Genomic DNA, 18,169 nt, shown 5'->3' with positions numbered 1-18,169 from the left:
CTTCCAGACTCAGACGTTAAGTAGGAAGGTAAGGATTCTTCTCAGTATAGAATACTTTCGTCAGCACACAGTAGTGAAACAATGATTTTAAAAAATTACTTCACGAGCGATACTGCATACTTCCAGACTTAGATGGTAAGTAGGAAGGTAAAGGATTCTTCTCAACATAGGATACTTTTCGTCAGTGCAAAGTAGTGAGACAGTGATTTAAAAGCTTACTTCACCAGCGATACTGCATACTTCCAAACTCAGCTGTATCACTCTGGGCTTCTGATGGAGAGCAGATATAATAACTTTTCACAAACGTGTAAGCAGGGGTTGGGGCCGCTTCTCAGTAAAAGCACACCACACTCGTGTTCACTTCAAATCCACAGCCATGAATCAATGTATATAAATAAGGCAAAAACACTGCAATTCACTCACACGATAGGGCTGATCAGAGGCCTCAATCCATTCGTTACACTCCCGTGGGGGATATTTAATCCTCAGTTCCTCCTCAACACACTCTGAAACGCATAGCTTCCCCAACAGTCAGATTTACATTCACTGCATCCTCTTCAAGCTTTTCGAATGTTCATAAGATGAAATCAATTCACTTATCTTTCTCTCTCCCTTCACAGCGCAGATTCAATCGATAAATCAGCCCAGCAGACTCCCACAGACGAACTCTGATCCAGCAGACTTCAATGGGCGGCTTCCACATCCAGACAACTTCCCCGAGTAAAGCTTGAGCCCCAAACTGCTCCAAAAACAAAACAGACCACATCCACGTCCCGTTCCCCGAAACCTCTCTGGATAGCCCTTTTATCTTTGGCTTGTGAAGCCAGACACCTGTGTGAACGCCGCTCCTCTCTCTCTTGCACCTGCAGTGCATTAGCGCTAATCAGGCTGGGCAATGTTTCTGCCACACCTGGAACTGGAGTGGGATGTGTCGCACACAAATCATTCCCTCGAGAAACTCGTGACTCACCAAGAGGGTTCCGCTCACTACGCGTTTTTGTCACACGTGACATCCCCCCCGCCAATCGGTTCTAGTCCCGAGAACCTGTGTTCTTCAATTCCATTCGCCATACCTCTCAGGAGGCTGTCCTCGGGTGTTTCGCTGAGATCGTCGGGGTGGCGAGGGCGGAGCCACTCTTGCTTCAACTTCAGGGTCCCTCGGGACCACAGACCACCCTACCATGAGTACCTCTGGGGCGGGTGGCGCACTTGGGGCCTCGGCCGCTAGCTGCGAATAGTTCGGACATGGACGGAGCAAGTTTCGATGGAGCACCCGTATCGGCCCTGGTTTCCCCTCGGGTCGTACAGAGTAAACTGGAGCATCAGGCCCTTGTCGTCGTTCCACCACATATGGCGTCGACTCCCAGCGATCGCTGAGCTTCCCCTTCCCTGAGCGCCGGTTGTCCCTTACCAGCACTCGCTCCCCTGGTAACAAAGGGGCCTCTCGGGCAGTCCGGTCGTATAGCCGCTTGTTCTTGGCGGCTGCTGCACTCAGATGATCTGAGACTCGTCGGTAGGCATCGAGCAGTTGGTGGTGGTGCCGATTCACCCAGTCAGTGGTACTATACCCTCTTTCTGCAGCCTCGGTCCCCAGGAGCAAGTCCACAGGTAAGCGGAGATGGCGCCCAAACATAAGGTAGGAAGGAGCATACCCGGTGATACTGTGCACACTATTGTTATAGGCTTGCAACAGAGAGGGGAGACTCTCGGCCCATTGGCCCTGTTGTTCACTCTCTAGGGTCCCCAATAACCCCAACAGGGTCTTGTTCAACCTTTCGCACCCCCGTTACCCTGAGGATGGTATGAGGTCGTATGGGTCTTCCGGCACCCATAAAGGTGGCTCAGCTCTTGGATCACTCGGTACTCAAAATTTTAACCTTGGTCTGAGTGTAGGGTCTCTTGGGAGCCAAAAGGTTGTATCACTGCCCTCCAAAGGGCGCTGGCTGTGGTAACTGTCGTCTGATCTACAGTGGGGAAGGCCCAGGCGTATTTAGTTAATAGGTCAGTCATCACCAGGATATTTTGAAATCGATCCGTCGGCCGACCTAAAGTCAGGAAATCGATTCCTATGATGTGCAGAGGTGCTTTGGGCCACAGGGGGACCAATGGGGCTCGGACTTCCTTCCTGCGTTTGAACAACGTACACCGTGGACAACTCTGAACGAACTCCTCTACTTTCTTTTCCATCCTAGGCCAGTAGAAATAACTCCTCAGCAGAGACAGCGTCTTCTCTTGGCCCTGATGGCCAGTATGGGTGTGGAATGCAGTCAATAGCTCCGAGACTTGGCCCTCCGGTACCACCACCTGGTGTACTGTCTCCTGTGTTCGGGGATCTCGCATCGAACGGCAGATTACCCCTTCTCTAAGTCGCAGCCTCTTCCACTGCCTTAGGAGCTGTTGTACTCCCACCGTCTTAGCCCGCTTTCCTCTGCTCTCGGCATGTATCCCTGTCTAAGGTACAACGTAACCTGACACAGGTCTGCATCTCCCAGCTGCAGCCTTCTCCACCGCCCGGGGTCCCACCCCCAACTAGACGGAACAGCCCTCAGGGTCCCGGGAGCTTCCAACATTGCCATCAGCAACTCGTCTTCAGGGCCAGGGGTACAAAGGGGTGTTTGGTTGTCCCTCCGGATGACTGGGAGTCTGGACAGGGCGTACGCATTTACGTGTTCTCTGCCGGGTCGGTATTTAAGCTGTTAATCATAATTTGCTAGTTGTGCCACCCAACGCTGTTCTACTGCCCCCAACTTGGCGGTCTGCAAGTGTACTAATGGATTATTATCCGTAATCACCGTCACCTTTGCTCCCAACAGGTAATCTTTGAACTTCTCCGTCATGGCCCACTTCATTGCCAGTAGTTCGATTTTGAAGGAACTGTAAGTTGCCGCGTTCCGCTCTGCGGGATGTAAACTTCGACTTGCGTATGCAATGACTCTCTCCACTCCTTGGTGCTCTTGGGCCAACACGGCTCCCAAACCTGCATTGCTGGCGTCAGTGTACAGACGGAACGGCTGGGTGAAGTCTGCGTAGGCCAAGATAGGGGCCCTCAGAAGTTCCTGCTTGAGGTTCTGGAAAGCGGTCTCACAGGTGGAATCCCAATGCACTGACGGGGAGCCTTTGCCACGGGCACGCCCGGAACCAGCAAGGAGTTGGTTCAATGGCCTAGCATGCCCAGATAATCATTTTATAAAGCGTCGACAATATCCCACGAACCCCAGGAACGACCGCACCTGTCTCACTGCCCGGGGTGGCTCCCACCCTTGGACAGCCGCCACCTTCTCCGGGTCGGGGGATATTCCTGCAGCACTGACACGATGTCCCAAGAACGGTACCTCCTTCCGCAATAACTGGCATTTGTCTGGCCTAAGCTTTAGCCCATATTTCTCCATGGCCCTGAACACTTCCTGTGTTCCTCCTCCTCCCTAGGTGGTCCTCCTCCCACCTAGATGGTGCAGGTGAGTGCGGAAGTCAGGGGAGAAGATGATCACATCGTCTAGGTATACCAGCGTTGAGTCGACCAGTTGTCCCCCTAGACAGTGCTGCATCAAGCGCTGAAAGGTCGCAGGAGCATTGCACAGGCCAAACAGCATCCGGTCCCATTCAAATAACCCAAACGGGGTGGTGAAGGCTGTCTTCTCTCTATCTCGGTCGTCTACCTGCACCTGCCAGTATCCACTCGCCAGGTCCAATGTGGAGTACCACGCCGCTTGTGTGAGACAGGTGAGTGAGTCTTCAATCCGTGGCAACGGGAATGTATCTTTCTTCGTTACACTGTTGAGTTTGCGGTAGTCAACGCAGAACCTCCAAGCTCCCGTTTTCTTCTGAACCAGAACAATTGGCGCCGCCCACGGACTACTGCTCTCTCGAACAATTCCTCCCTCCAGCATCCCTTTCAACAGGGCGCGGACCTCGGCATAGAGGGTGGGTGGCACCGGACGATACCGCTCTTGGCTAGGCATCGCCTCACCGGTAGGTATTTGATGCCTCACTACCCCTGTGCAGCCATAGTCTTCTTCGTGGTTCGAGAACACATGTTGCCATTTTCTCAAGAGCTCCTGGAGCTGTAACACCTGTTCCTCCTCCAGATTTTCACCCTTCAGGGACTCTCCCATCAAATGGGTCGGCACCCCTCCTCCCACAGAGCCTGGTTCTGCCTCAACTGGGCGGACGGCGACTTCCACCACCGCAGAGCTCACCTGCCTGAAGCAGACGTACTGATGCTCGTGAACCTGGGCAGAGCGTACCGAGGAAACTCGAACCAGACGTTGGTGTCGACGAAGGAGCACGGGGTAGGGATTGGCATTCCGCACCTTTACTGAGACTCGCCCACGGTGGATGGCCGTCAGCCCGTGTGCGACTTCAATGGGTTGACAGTCCTCATGGGGCTCCACCAGGACACAGGTACCCGTCCCACAGGGTCCTGCAGGTACTCGGACCCAAAGCACGGTCTCGCTCTGGGCTGGGACAGACAAAGCGTACCGACAGGCTACTCGACCGATGCCTTCTCTCTCCTTCACTTGACTAGCCACGTGCACTCTTCGGCAATCGGCCAGAATCCGGTCCCTGTCCTGCTTCGCCGATGACAGAGAAGTCCGAGCCGGCCGGCCCAGAAACAATTCCTCCGAGCAATCCAGTATAACGTTCCTCCCTAGGAGTGCTCGATGAATGCCCAAGCAATGATTTCGGACGATAACGACCCCTTTCTGTTGGACGGGAACCCCTCGGACCAGAAAGTCTACCACGATGTACCCAGTGTAAGGGATGTCCAGACCATTTGCCCCCGTAAAGTCAGCCTAGAAGCGTCCACTGCTTGGAGCCAATGATCTGCAACCAACTCCTGGGCCAGGCTCTCCGAAAATAACGTAACTTGAGAACCTGTATCGACCAGACAATCTATCGTGACTCCGTTAGCTTGAACCTCCACGGTGGGACAGCGCCCAACCCTGTCGTCTCGTAAAACAGGAACAGAAGGAGGGTCACACAAAGGGGTCCCGGCCACTTGACCCACAGTAGCCGGTGGGACTAAAAACCCCCTTGAGAACCCGACGGAGCCCACACTGACGACTGATGTGTCCCGGGTCTCCACAATTAATACAGATGGGCCTTCCCTGGTCATCCCACTGGAACCGGGGGCCCACAGGACGTAGGGGGCGGCGCACAGGAGCTCGCCCCTTCTCCGAATACGACCTCTCTCTCACCATAGATCCGACCTCGACTCGACCCCGACGAAGTTCACCCAAAAGCCGGCCAAACTGCTCCCGCAATTTCAAGGAGTATGCCCGAAGAGTCCGCTTAGGCCCCTGTTGATAGTTAAAGAACTGGGTACGAAGAGTGGCCACCGGGGTAGAGTCTCCATATAATCCGGACAGGAAATCGAAGATAGTTTTCGCGGTAGCCCGTGTGGCTTCCGATGCAGCAAAAACTTCTCTTTTGGCTTCTCCTTCCAAAGACCCCAACACAAACTGTACTTTCTGTGATGCACTCAGTCCCTGTAATCCGGCCAGATATTCCGTCTGAGCCTTCCAATCGTGCAAGCCCAACTCCGATCCTGGCCCTCCATAGCGCTGTGCCCAGGGAGCTCCCATAAAGATCGGCATGACTTTTGAGACAGGTGAAGGCCATCGTACCAAGGAGCTGTAAGGACTGCCATACCGAATGACCTCTGTTCTGTTGTTTGTGGAATTTCAGAATCAGAATCAGAATCAGAAAGAGCTTTATTGCCAAGTGTGCTTGCACACACAAGGAATTTGTTTTGGTACTGAGGCTTCCAGTGGACTATACAAATACAAATACAACATGAAACGTGAAACATAATACTACAAATTATAAGAATAAAAAAAATAAAAATATAAATATAAATATATGAGAATAAAACTATCACAGTTTGGTTTAGTCAGAATAGACATTTTCAGATTTACAGATTATGAACCTATTTACAGTGTTTTGAATATTATAAATAAATAAATCTACATATAAGTATCACCTGAGTTGTAGGATATTGCACTAAACAGTGGGAGTATTGCACTTACAGGCATATGCCTTGGGAGGAGTGTTAACTGTTCAGGAGGGAAATGGCCTGGGGGAAGAAACTTTTCCTGTGCCGAGATGTTCTTGTGGCCAGTGATCTGAGTCTCCGTCTTGACGGTAACAGTTCAAACAGGTGGTGTCCAGGGTGAGTGGAGTCTGTGATGATTTTACCTGCTCTCTTCCTCACTCTGGAAGAGTACAGGTCCTGGAGGTTTGGCAGGGGGGCACCAATGATCCTCTCCGCAGTCCGGACTGTCCGTTGTAGTCTCCTGATGTCTGATTTGGTAGCTGAACCAAACCAGACAGTGATGGAAGCGCACAAGACAGACTCAATGACGGCTGAGTAGAACTGAATCAGCAGATCCTGTGGCAGGTTGAACTTCCTCAGCTGGCGAAGGAAGTACAGTCTCTGCTGGGCCTTTTTCACAGTGGAGTCAATGTGATTGTCCCACTTCAGGTCCTGAGAGATGATAGTGCCCAGGAACCTGAATGACTCCACTGCTTCCACAGTGCTGTTCATGATGGTGAGTGGGGGGAGTGCTGAGCTGTTCCTCCTGAAGTCCACGATCATCTCCACTGTTTTGAGCGTGTTCAGCTCAAGGTTGTTATAACTGCACCAGGCAGCCAGCTGTTCAACCTTCAGTCTGTAAGCAGACTCGTCACCGTTTTTGATGAGACCGATGACATTGGTGTCGTCTGCAAATTTCAGGAGCTTGACAGTGGGGTCTTTAGAAGTGCAGTCATTAGTGTACAGGGAGAAGAGCAGTGGGGAGAGAACGCACCCTTGGGGGGCTCCGGTGCTGATTGTGAGTGTCTTGGATGTGTGTTTCCCCAGTCTCACTCGCTGCTGCCGGTCCGTCAGGAAGCTGGTGATCCACTGACAGATCGAGGATGGTATGGAGAGCTGGGTCAGTTTGGCTGTGAGAAGACCAGGCATGATGGTATTGAAGGCCGAACTGAAGTCCACAAAGAGGATCCTTGCATAAGTCCCTGGTCTGTCGAGATGTTGCAGGATATAATGCAGTCCCATGTTGACTGCATCATCCACAGACCTATTTGCTCTGTAAGCAAACTGAAAGGGATCCAGCAAGGGTCCAGTGAGGTCCTTCAGGTGGGCCAGCACCAGTCTTTCAAACGACGTCATGACCACAGACGTGAGAGCGACAGGTCTGTAGTCATTAAGTCCAGTGATTTTGGGTTTTTTGGGGACAGGAATGATAGTGGAGCGTTTGAAGCAGCAGGGAACTTCACACTGCTCCAATGATCTGTTGAAGATCTGCGTGAAGACCGGGGCCAGTTGGTCAGCGCAGGCTTTTAAACAAGCAGATGAGATGCCGTCTGGGCCTGAGGCTTTCCTAGTCTTCTGTTTTTTGAAGACTCGGCTCACGTCCTCCACACAGACCTTAAGCTCAGGTTGGATGGCAGGAGGGGGGAGTGATAATTGGAGTGCAGGAGGTGATGCTGAAAGTGTGAAGTGCAGATCAGACCGGGTGTGTGGTGTTAATGAGGGCTTTTCAAACCGGCAGTAAAATGAATTTAAATCGTCAGCCAGGTGTTGATTGTCCACAGATCGAGGGGATGGTGACTTGTAGTTGATGATGTTCCTCAGGCCATTCCAGACTGATGATGGGTCGTTGGATGAAAACAGCCTGTCCACCAGTTGAAGGAGAACTGCCTGAGTTTACAGCCTGTCCACCACCGGTCCACCACCACCAGCCTGTCCATCCAGGGCCCTATGGGCAATGCAATGCATTCATACGCCTTACACCCCAAAAACGCAAAGTGTCCATTTCACCATTAACTTAAGCGGCAAATGGGCGTCCATTTGGAGCAGAGATCCCTCCGAGTGCTTAAGCGTCCAATGGCAACTTAAATTAATAGGGATATTTCCATGAACTACCTAATTTCCCTTACTTTTGACAAGGAGCTGTAGGCAGACTGCCATGCCGAATGACCTCTGTTCTGTTGTTTGTGGAATTTACAGACTATCACACTGCTTGCAGTGCAGATTATGGGAAGGAGCCATCTTCTAAAAAGCACATGTGCCTCATCAATAGGTTTCTGTTGTGTAGTGGTCATCACGTTCGCCTAACACGCGAAAGGTCCTCGGTTCGAAACCGACCAGAAACAGCGGTTTGATTCTGACAGAAAATTTAAACTGTTTGCCACGCTAGGTGGGTGCAGCGCTTATTTCCTTTATATGCTTTTTAATAAGCGTGCACCTAAGGATTTATGTCTGCAACCTGAAGACGTGTTTCCGTAGTGTAGTGGTTATCACGTTCGCCTCACACGCGAAAGGTCCCCAGTTCGAAAATGGGCGGAAACTGTGGGTGGTTTTGGAAAAAATTTCATATGCGATTTTCGGTTGAGCAGGTCAGTACACTTGCAGGGATGTTTGTGGTTTAATCTCTTTAGAAAAGGACAAAAATAAAACAAATGACCATTGAGGTTTCCTGTACAGTAATAAAAGATGTTTGGTCTGACAAAAAAATTAGCAGCTTTTTGCCATGTTAAAAACACTGGGCAGTCTATAGTTTCAGTCGCTTTTGAACAAGCATACACTAGAAGAGGTTGGACTGATATGTAAATCAAGTTTCCGTAGTGTAGTGGTTATCACGTTCGCTTTACACGCGAAAGGTCCTCAGTTCAAAACTGGGCGGAAACAAGTGGAGGCATGTTATATATAAATGCTGCAATTCTCTACAAAACCTTTACTTTTGAGACAGGTGAAGGCCATCGTACCAAGGAGCTGTAGGCAGATTGCCATGCCGAATAACCTCTGTTCTGTTGTTTGTGGAATTTACAGACTGTCACACTACTTGCAGAGCAGATTATGGGAAGGAGCCATGTTCTAAAAAGCACATCCGTCTCGTCAATAGGTTTCTGTAGTGTAGTGGTCATCACATTCGCCTAACACGCGAAAGGTCCTTGGTTTGAAACTGAGCAGAAACAGTGCTTGGGTTCTGACAGAAAATTTAAACTGTTTGCCACGCTAGGTGAGTGTAGCGCTCATTTCCTTTATACGCTTTTTAACAAGCGTGCACCTAAAGATTTATGTCTGCAACCTGAAGACGTGTTTCCGTAGTGTAGAGGTTATCACGTTCGACTCACACGTGAAAGGTCCCCAGTTTGGTCTGCCAACAAAATTAGCAGCTTTTGGCCATGTTTAAAACACTGGGCAGTCTATAGTTTCAGTCGCTTTTGAACAAGCGTACGCTAGAAGCGGTGGGACTGACATCCAAATCAAGTTTCCGTAGTGTAGTGGTTATCACGTTCGCTTTACACGCGAAAGGTCCTCAGTTCAAAACTGGTTGGAAACAAGTAAGTGGAGGCATGTTAAATATAAATGCTGCAATTCGCTACAAAACCCTTACTTTGGAGACAGGTGAAGGCCATCGTACCAAGGAGCTGTAGGCAGACTGCCATGCCGAATGACCTCTGTTCTGTTGTTTGTGGAATTCACAGACTGTCACACTGCTTGCAGAGCAGATTATGGGAAGGAGCCATCTTCTAAAAAAGCACATGCTCCATTAATAGGTTTCTGTAGTGTAGTGGTCATCACATTCGCCTAACACGCAAAAGGTGCTCGGTTCGAAACCGAGCAGAAACAGTGGTTGGATTCTGACAGAAAATTTTAACTGTTTGCCACGCTAGGTGGGTGCAGCGCTTATTTCCTTTATATGCTTTTTAATAAGCGTGCACCTAAAGATTTATGTCTGCAGCCAGACGTGTTTCTGTAGTGTAGTGGTTATCACTTTCGCTTCACACGCGAACGGTCCCCAGTTCGAAACTGGGTGGAAACTGTGGGTGGTTTTTGCAAAAATTTCGTGTGCGATTTTCTGTTGAGCAGGTCAGTACACTTGCAGGGATGTTTGTGGTTTAATCTCTTTAGAAAAGGACAAAAATAAAACAAATGACCATTGAGGTTTCCTGTACAGTAATAAAAAATATTTGGTCTGCCAACAAAATTAGCAGCTTTTTGCCATGTTAAAAACACTGGGCAGTCTATAATTTCAGTTGCTTTTGAACAAGCGTACCCTAGAAGAGGTGGGACTGACGTCCAAATCAAGTTTCCGTAGTGTAGTGGTTATTGTTGTGGCAAATTCTCGATCTTTGGTTCAAGTCTTCAAAGTCTGGTTCAGGTCTCAGAAGAAATCTTTCAGAGTCGAAGTTTCAGGTCTCAGAAGAATAACTTTATTGAGCAGTTCAACAAAGTGAGATGACGGTAAGGATGGCTGGCGCGAAACAGACGTTCCGAAGCTTTGCGAGATCCCGAAGCAAAGATGATTCGAAACACTGATCCGAAGCGTGATTCAAAACACCCACGTCACGTGACAACGGCTAAATGAAGCGTCTAAGTGTTTCATCAGGTGGAGTGCTCCTCCGAATCAGGGTTTCATTGATTGGTCGGTTCGGGAACAAATCACACAATCACACAGTATAAAAGTTTTGTCAACGCATTTTCATATCGTGGGTTTTTGTGAGAGGAGTTTGGTTTTGAGATAGCGGATTTTTGGTGATATAGTGACATTTATAGTGCGATTTGTTTAGTTATATTTAGGATTTAATTTACATTTACACATTGACTTAGAGACACACAGAGTACATATAGTGACACATTAATAGATGCATTGATAGAAATATATATATATATATATATATATATATATATAGATTAATAGATAGATACATATATTACAGATACATATAGATTATTAGATAGATAGGCTACATATAAAATAGATAGATATAGGCTAATTATAAGTGAAATATAATAACTAAGTGTTGGGCCATTGTTTAGAAAGGCCATGGACTAAGACATGCCTAACATCCCAATCACAACTGCCAATCACTTTAAAAACAAATGTTGTCAATATAATATTATACTTTGTGAATAAACATTTTATATGTCTACATATGAGTACCCAATCTACAGCCAAGACATCATTTTGTTTTTTTGTAATTGTTGTATTTCTATAATGCACTTTATCTTTCTCTGCACACTGAGCATTATTATTCATAACATAACTTTGTTTAGGAAGGTTTCCAAATGAACCAGTAGACTACTTTCACGGTAGGCTACTATTTTTCCAATATATTTGTCTGAAAGTATGTTTTATCTTCTCTTTTAAAAGGCAGACAGAGGGAATTGGATGAGGCTCTTCTGAACATGGTGGTGAAGGATCTGCAGCCCTTCACCATCGTGGAGGATGAGGGTTTGAGGGCCTTTGTGAACAAGCTTGATCCAAGCTATGTCCTCCCATCCCGGAAGGTGCTTAAAACAATGGTCAGCGAAAGGTACAACACATCCAAGGAGAAGACAATGGAGGACCTACAAAAGACGGAATTTGTTAGCCTTACGGCTGACATGTGGTCTTCCATTAATATGGATGGATATCTTGGTGTAACATGCCATTACATAACACCAGAGGCAACAATGGCAACTGTTTTACTGGGTGTAAGGAGGTTTTACCAAACCCACACAGCCCAGCATCTCATGGAGGCTAAAGCCTTGCTAATGGCTGAGTGGGGAATAACCTCCAAAGTTCACTGCATGGTGACTGACAATGCATCCAACATGATCCTAAGTGCCCAGCTACTCAACCTTCGCCATGTCCCATTTTTTGCTCATAATTTGAATTTGATAGTGAAAAAGGCCCTGGATCAAACCCCAGTCATCAATGAAATTCGCCAGAAAGCCAGAAAGATAGTGGGGTTGTTCAGATCCAGCTGCAAAGCAAAGGACAAGCTTGTGGAGATGCAGAGCTTGATGGGCAGACCAAGTCTGAAAATGATACAGGAGGTTGAAACGAGATGGAATAGCACATTCGACATGCTACAACGCTTGTATGAGCAACGTGAGCCAGTGGGTGCTGGACTTGCCAATTTAAACAGTGATACTGCTCCCCTGACAAGTCTTGAGTATGACATTATTCAACAGTCATTGACACTTCTTCAACCATTCAAACTAGCAACAACAGAGATGTCAGAGGAACAGAGAGTGTCTGCTTCAAAGCTCATACCATTGTACAGGATGTTGCAGCACAAGCTTGCACAGAAAAAAGGAAATGCAACGCAGGGATCAACTGTACAATTAGGTAGGACACTATGACCATACGTGTAATTGGCCATAACTCTCATATTGTTGTCATTATTTTAATTAATATGGTTTTCTCTTGTGTTGGCTCATAGGCTCACATCTACAAGAAGGTCTGCACTCCAGATGTGGAGGGTACGAGGCTTTTAGAGCCTTGGCACTGGCTACACTGCTGGACCCAAGGTTTAAAAATGTGACTTTTGGAAATCCTGCCAAAGCCCTGGATGCTGAAAAGCACATCACACTGGAGTGTGCTTCACTGATGCGTTCAAACACAACTCCTGGTGAGTTTCAGTCTATGTTATCTTATGTAATGTGATTCATGAAATTTATACTTCATATGTGTTGTCAGTTTATGATTTGTTACTAATTGCCGTTTTCTTTTAATTCAGAACCACAAATGTCAACATCAGGCCCATCATCATCAACACCAGTTGAAACACAAGACAGTTTATGGGAACATTTTGACAATCGTATCCGTGAGACCCAGATGATACACAATCCTACAGCTGATGCCACAGTGGAAGTGAAAAAATACCTCAGCGATGCGTTTTTGCCCAGAACTCATGATCCTCTACCTTACTGGAAAGAGAGAGCAGTAATCTTTCCTCATTTGTATGTCCTAGCTAAAAAATATCTTTGTATGCCAGCAACAAGTGTCCCTTTCTGAGAGAATTTTTTCAAAGGCTGGAGAAATTATCTGTAAAAAAAGAAGTAGACTGAGTCCTTCAACAGCAGAGAAATTAATATTTTTGAATAAAAATCTATAAGAAAGGGAGACATTGTGGCTTGATTTATTTTTATTAATATTCATTTTTCATGACCAAAATCATATTATGCAATGTGAAGAGACTACAGGTTACAAGCTTCATATATTACAAAAATACAATAATAAAAAAAAAACCAACACATTTTTTTATTAGCTCTTTGTAAAGGTTGTTTCAGATCAACACCTGCAAGTGACCACTAGGTGTCACCGTGGAGACGGGTTTCGGATTGATTCGAAGCCTCGAAACAAAATGGCACATTTGCTTCGACTGTTTCATTGCTTCACGAAGCCTCGATCTGCCCATCACTAGATGACGGCCACTCATCTGACTTCACAAGGGCCCAGTGCTCAGGTCTTATACCTTTTTCTTATTGTTAAGTGTCCAATTAGCGCTCATACAGTTATCTTTTTCTACTTGCTCCTCCTTGACCTGTCACCATGATTAAAAACACCTGCATCGATATTTTATTTTTTAATTGAGGCAACCTTCTTTGCGCATGCGTATCTTTTAAAAATGGCTTTATACATGATTTTCAGGTACTTTTCCATGCCCTTTCACCCAGTTTCTTCTCCTGTCCTTACCTATAACCTGCCTTTTGGCCTAGTTTTCTGTTCATCTCCTCCCCTCAGGCCTAGTTTTCTGTTCATCTCATATCCTTAGGCCTGGTTTTCTCCAGCATTACAGCATTTTATATTCAGACCCATGTATGAGACAAATGAAATTCCCCAACACATCCCCCCTTTGGGACTCTCTCTAGTCCCACCTTCAAACCGTTCTTACCCAGGGTGTGTCCTCATGAATAGATCTCTTTCTGTATTACCTATCAAAAATGGCCGATCTAGACCATCCAACTTTATCAATAAACCTTCATCATAAGGGTACACCCTGGAGGAATAGTAAGACCAAACATCTCCACCCCCAATTGGCTGGAGTGGAGTAAAAGATCTCACCTTCCTATCACATCATCAGTTTAAGGGGATGCATTACTTCAGGTTATCAAACATTCAATAACACAATCACAGTGTATGAACTTGAATTCCAGCAGCTGTCCCACGTTGCCAGAGGAACTGAGCAGGCGCTTCCGGTGGCCTGGAGTGCTATCTGGGTTGCTCCATCGTTGCCAGAGGTGCCCCAGTCCAGCCAGGGGCGCTATCTGGTGTTAGAGCAGACAGCGGGTTTTTAAACCACCAGTTGAGTCAGCTCGTGTTTCTTCAACAGACGATGACCGCGCTTGCAAATAATTCCTCTTTTGCACTTATAACTATATACATGTTCCAATGGTCTAATGCATGTAAGTTCTAAATTTCTTGACTTGTTACAGGAATATATTTAAAGTGTAAATAGTAACACTCTAACTAACTTCCTACTCTACCCATGCTCTAATTGTTCTAACTAGTTTTATCCCCGAATCAAAATACACGGTGGGGTTATCTCCCTATCTTGTCAAAAACAGAGTAAAAATATTATCAAAATCAAAAGTAATAAGGTACCCTTATTCCTTGCTTCTTCATCCAACCTCTCAAAGTCATCCAGTTCGTCCAAGCCTGGGCCAATTGGATATACTCCTGAGTTGGTGCATCCAATGTCAATGCCTGATGGTTTCACTGACACATTGATCATTTGTTTTGCAGCTGCACTAGCCAGCATGGATCTGAGAAAAGGCACAACACAGCAGAACAGCAAAAAGAAAACACCAATAGTCACTGCTATTATTATTCCCACCTTAATAAGGGGCAGTCATGGCCTAATGGTAACAGAGTTGGACTGCCCCCCAACTCGGTTGCTGGTTCAATTCCAGTACCGGCAGGAATATGACTGAGGTGTCCTTGAGCAAGGCACCTAACCCCCAATCGCACCCCGGGTGCCACTCAAGGCTGCCTGCTGCTCCGGGTGTGTGTATTCACGTTTGCAGTGTGTGTGTGTTCACTACTCACTACTCTGCTCCTAATGTGTGTGCACTTACTTGGATGGGTTAAATGCAGGGGTAAAATTCCAAGTATGGTTTACCATACTTGGCCATCACGTGTCACTTTCACTTTCACTTCAATAAGCCATTCTTTCCATGATCCAAATATGGAATCAAACCAGTATCCCAAATTTCTGTCTCTCTCCGTATTCGCAGAAACCTCTTGTCTTAGGGCCTTCAACTTCTTCACAGCCTTAGTAAATGATCCATCTGGGACTGTGTTATTTGGGATGAAGGTACAACAATCAGATCCAAACATTAGACATACTTAGACATCCTTTTCTGCCAGTAACCAGTTCAGGGCTTGTATGTTTTGCCATGTCATTCTGCTAGTGTATTTAAGTTGGTGACCTAAGGCAACAAGTGCTTGATCTGTATTATAATATATGCTGATTGTAATATATGTAATTAATCCATTCCATATTCGTATTTGGCGTTATCCATACAAATATTGATTCAAGTCCTGCTGCTGCCTTGTCTCTAGCTTTAAACTCATGTGGTATCCCTCTTGGCTGTAACCTGTCTATGATAACCAACATGTATCTTTTTACTCTTACAATGGGGTGGGGGCTATCATGTGGCCTTCATGTGATCTCCATATGTTGTTTGCATCTCTTGTCGCCCCCCTTTGCTGCCATAAATATATTTCAGGTGGTGTTGCTCTGGACTGCATTTGGGCAATACTTTCTACTGTGGGGAGAGGCTGGATCAGGACTTAGGGTGCCATTACAGCTAATTGGCATCCAGAGGCTTGTTTTCCATGCATATCAGCTGCAATGTTGCCTTTGATGACAAAGTCATTTTCTTTCTTATGGGCCTGGCATTTAATTATGGCCAATTTTGTAGGAAACATCATAGCTGTAATCAATTTAGTAATTTGGTCTCCATGTTGAATTGGGGTTCCACCACTCTTTTTAAATCCTCTTTGCTTCCACACCGCACCAAATAAGTGACATACGCCGTGGGCATATGCAGAATCAGTATAAATGTTGGCTGCTTTGTTTTTAGCCAATATGCAAGCTTCAGTTAGTGCTTTTAGTTTAGCCAATTGTGCTGAGCAAGGTTGCTCACAATGTTGACTTATCACAGGGGTAAAATATGCAGAATCAGTATAAATGTTGGCTGCTTTGTTTTTAGCCAATATGCAAGCTTCAGTAAGTGCTTTTAGTTTGGCCAATTGTGCTGAGAAAGGTTGCTCACAATGTTGACTTATCACAGGGGTAAAATTGTCTCCATCTTTTTGTACAACAGCAAAGCCAGCATGGTTACCTAAGTGGTCTCTAAAACATGAGCCATCCACAAAATAATCTACGTCTGGATCAACAATTGGTGTTGATTCCAAATCTGGTCTCAGACGAGTAAAAGCTAAAGAGACAGAAACACACTCACTAGGTGTTCCTTCCCCCTCCAGCGGGACAAAATTAGCTGGATTTGTTGTGGTACATCGCCATCTCTGAGATAAGTTCGTCCATTCTAGACTTCAGTTCGCCTTTCTCTACTGTCTCAACTATCAATTTTGGAATCCCTACCATTTTGGTTGTGCAGATGATTTTGAGATATGTCATATATTTTGTTTGAAAAATGAAAGGGTTATCAGTGGCTTACCAAAGCTTTCCTTCTACCTTTAACATCATTGGGCCTAGATCTTGTGCTTGACTCCCCTCATTTATAAATAATGTAACATGTGGTACTGAATCATCTACTCTAAACCAAGTATTAGTGAATTCACAGTGTTCAATTTGTAACGCTGCTCCCTCTGGTCCTACAATTATGTAATTTGAAGTCAGACACACAGTCTGTCCTTTAGTTCCTCCTAACCACTCTTTTTCCATTTTTGGATCTCTAAGGGGATCATATCTCATTGTACAATGGAATTCGGTTTCTGGGGAAACTGGTTTCTGAAGTTGCTCTTTTATATACTGTATCTTCCCCATTTTTCAAGTGTGTCCCCTACTACCCAATCTATATTCCCTATCCAAAATATTTTTGTCTATTGTTCTTGTTGCTCAGCTCCACCCATTACTAACATCTGTTTTATACCTGTATTTTTTATATATATATCCCTTCAGGAGAGCACCATATCTGTAAGTTCAATTTGCATATAGCATCCCTACCCAACAAGTTGACTGGCGTTTGGTCAGACACTAGTATTGGAATCTTTATTTCAGAGTCTTTGACTTTTATGCTGACAGGGGCTGTCATTGGAATTAGCTGTGTCAGTCCCGAAAATCCCACTGTGTTGACGTATTTTCCAGACCTGGGTAGGTGAGAGGCATAATTTTGGCTCAACCATGTGAATGTTGCCCCTGTGTCAAGCATAATGGGTATTATCTTGTCCTCTATTTTAACCCGCAGCATAGGTTCTTGGTCAGCATTGGCAGCTGACTCCTCCCCGTAGGATTCTCTGGGCACCCCTAGTAACCTTGGTCTGGGCCACGCCATGGGTTGACTGGCCCTGATACTTGGTGTTGCTGATTCAAGGATCTCTGCTGCCAAGGTTGTTGCATCTGGCCTTGCATCTCATCTTGTGGCCATGGGTTCACTGGGCAATTTCTCTTGGTGTGTCCAGGTTGATCCATGTTCCTCTGTTGGTTGCTGTATGTCCTTCCTCTTCCTCTTCCTCTTCCCCTTCCTGGTGCTGACATTGCTCTGTTTCTGTTGTCTTGTTGTTCAGGAAGATAGATCACGATAGGTGCATTCGGTTGTTATGGGTTTTCCCACGTTGACTGGCACATTCTGACCCATGTTGACTGGAGCTTGCTGTATGACTTGTGGCGCTTGACTTGGTATGTTCACAGCAGCCATCACTGCAGACTGATCTTCAACTTCCTTTACTGCAGCCTGTACTTTCTTCTTCTTGTTAATCAGTTCATCCAGTTGTAGCTGAGTCAATTTTCTTTGAAAATCTCTTTCTTGATTCTTCAGCTTTAGTTTATTCTTCCTGTACTGTTCCACTGCGTGAGCCACATGGTCACTGAACTCCTGTGATGTCTTTGAGGCCAACCCGACCACATCCTCCAGCTTGGCTTTTACAGAGGGAGGCATGGCGTCAATTATGGAGGATCTGAACAGTGCTGTTATCACTGGATCCCGTTCAGGGTATCTCTCCAGCTCTTGCTTCCACTTTCTTGACTGTCTTTGAACATAGGTGACTGGATTTTCCTCATCTCCTATTGGTTCCCCTTTCAGCATCTTCGGATCCATCTGAGTTTGATAATGTTCTCGAAGAGCCCGCCATAGTGCAGCTCTATGCCTGTCCAATGGTGTGGCATCCATCCTGGTCGAAATGACTGCAGCTCCAAGTCCAGA

General features: G+C 46.3%; 4 non-coding genes across 4 annotated transcripts; all 4 read left to right on the top strand.

Annotated features, from left to right (window-relative positions):
- The first annotated feature begins 8,280 nt into the window (after window positions 1-8,280).
- On the top strand, window positions 8,281-8,353 carry trnav-cac (transfer RNA valine (anticodon CAC)). The gene has a single exon. It is a non-coding gene; the product is annotated as a tRNA-Val (tRNA).
- A 266-nt stretch (window positions 8,354-8,619) lies between these two features.
- trnav-uac (transfer RNA valine (anticodon UAC)) lies at window positions 8,620-8,692 on the top strand. Its single transcript has one exon. It is a non-coding gene; the product is annotated as a tRNA-Val (tRNA).
- Window positions 8,693-9,274: 582 nt separating this feature from the next.
- On the top strand, window positions 9,275-9,347 carry trnav-uac (transfer RNA valine (anticodon UAC)). The gene has a single exon. It is a non-coding gene; the product is annotated as a tRNA-Val (tRNA).
- A 410-nt stretch (window positions 9,348-9,757) lies between these two features.
- On the top strand, window positions 9,758-9,830 carry trnav-cac (transfer RNA valine (anticodon CAC)). The gene has a single exon. It is a non-coding gene; the product is annotated as a tRNA-Val (tRNA).
- Window positions 9,831-18,169: the final 8,339 nt, after the last annotated feature.

Source organism: Siphateles boraxobius, unplaced genomic scaffold (assembly GCF_051911475.1).
Source record: "Siphateles boraxobius isolate OS27281-9 unplaced genomic scaffold, OSU_SipBor_1 42, whole genome shotgun sequence".
Taxonomy (NCBI): Eukaryota; Metazoa; Chordata; class Actinopteri; order Cypriniformes; family Leuciscidae; genus Siphateles; species Siphateles boraxobius.
The sequence above is the reverse complement of the archived record's forward strand: the minus strand, read 5'-3'. Positions and strand labels throughout refer to the sequence as shown.